Genomic DNA, 281 nt, shown 5'->3' with positions numbered 1-281 from the left:
TATTTCCAAGTCGTAAGGTCTTACCGCATTCAAAACAAGGCAAAGGTGGCAGAAATAGAGGAAGTTTTTGAGCGGCAGGGAACAATGACCCTGGCCACCATTGGAACCCACACTGCCGCTGCCGCCGCCTCATTGGACCAGCTGAGGAACGTCAAAGCCCGCCAAATATAAAATACCGAGCCCTGCCAGCTGATCGGCAACAACACAGAGCCCGGCCTGGCCCGGCGCCGCGTACTGCACACAGGCGCCGGAGTGCGAGGCTGCTCCCACTACTGTGTGCC

The sequence above is a fragment of the Portunus trituberculatus genome, chromosome 23 (assembly GCF_017591435.1).
Source record: "Portunus trituberculatus isolate SZX2019 chromosome 23, ASM1759143v1, whole genome shotgun sequence".
NCBI classification, from domain to species: Eukaryota; Metazoa; Arthropoda; class Malacostraca; order Decapoda; family Portunidae; genus Portunus; species Portunus trituberculatus.
This window is presented reverse-complemented; position numbering follows the sequence as displayed.